We start from the raw sequence: 1640 nt of genomic DNA, 5'->3' as shown, positions 1-1640 counted from the left end.
GTGCCACCTACGAGGTCAGCGATTCGTCGGCGAAAGGAATGAATGAATAAATGAGTGAATAAATGAATGAATACAATGATGAGACAATCACAGACGTCTCACCAGGATATTTTACCAGGACGTTAATAATGCAATAGCCGCCGGTAACGTGCGTTGTCATGATTATATTCTACTCGCGATATTATTAAACAGTAATACTGTATGCATGTCCTTTGAAACACTCAGCCGTTATACAATGTGTTTGAGAATATGATTACGAGACACTAATACGCGCGTGGTCACATGAGGAGTAAATAAAAACAATGTTTTAATTCACTCCTGATCATATATTTATATGCTGCTGCTTGAAGTAAATGAGGTGCGCTTCTATGTAGATGTAGATATCCAAGAATAGCGAGGCCTATACCAATAACGCTGCTGTCGCCATAGCAACAGTATACGCTGCAGTCGCTATAGAAACTTTATATGCTGCAGTCGCCGTAGCAACTATATATACTGTAGTCGCCATAGCAACTATATATACTGCAGACGTCGCCATAGCAACTATATATGCTGCAGGCGCCATAGCAATTGTATATGCTGCAGGCGCCATAGCAACCACATATGCTATTTAATAGGTATTATCAATGTTAGAAACTGATGTGTATTAGCGCCTTGTTTGATCTGTTTACAGGTGCGGTATATACATAATTATTATAAACGCAAATAAACATGTAAATATGCTTTCTGAGACCTCGATCTATGTTGAATAAAAAATGTTATTATTAAAAATAATGTGAGAATGTATTAGTGGAAGTAATATAATGTCGTTTTTCACGTTTTCCTGTGCAATACTAATATAATTTACTGTAATAAATGAAGGTGGAGTGTGAATATGTGTGTGTTTTGAGTATGTTCAGTCGTTATAGATTTGCTGTCGTTATATAGACTGTTGCAGCTTGCATGACATACAGATGACGTGTGTGTCCTGACACATCGCTAAATTGCATTCACTATAACAGCTACTGCCGACGAGGACGGCAACGATGACGACGATTTATTGCATAAATCTATGCTGAGATACACCATAACCATATTAAATGGATATTCATCACAAAATATAACTCCTTTGGTGAGATATTACGCATACGCTAACACACTAACGTAGCCAGATTGTGTACTGACTGTTATATGCAGCGAGCACCTTGCATCCCATGTCTTTTTCCTATTTCATAAAAGAGGTCTACTGATGGAATGCTATTAAAGAAATCTATGCTAGAATATCTACTCTCCATTTTAAATGCATAAATCTCGCAAAATATTCTTCTTCTTTGGAGATATTGCGCTTGCGCGAGCACAGTTTCAGGCGTGCAGTACGGACTAAAGAAAACTGCGTAAAATAGGTTGCTGAGGGAGAGAGGGGTGGGAGACCGAGGAAAGACGGCAGGGAAGATAGCTGAGGGGCGGTAGAAGGAGGCTGGGGGATGGACGATGGAGGTAAGGGGAAGGACGGGAGGTGTGAAGTAGGAGGTTTGCACCCTACAGGCTAGGGCGTTCTCCTAATCAGAAACACAGGTCTACTGATACCAATTTATTGCATAAATCTATGCTGAGATAGTACGAGCACACATACAATGTACATAATATATGTATGTGTAGAT

The sequence above is a fragment of the Priapulus caudatus genome, unplaced genomic scaffold (genome assembly GCF_000485595.1).
Source record: "Priapulus caudatus unplaced genomic scaffold, Priapulus_caudatus-5.0.1 Scaffold2136, whole genome shotgun sequence".
In the NCBI taxonomy this organism is placed as follows: Eukaryota; Metazoa; Priapulida; class Priapulimorpha; order Priapulimorphida; family Priapulidae; genus Priapulus; species Priapulus caudatus.
This window is presented reverse-complemented; position numbering follows the sequence as displayed.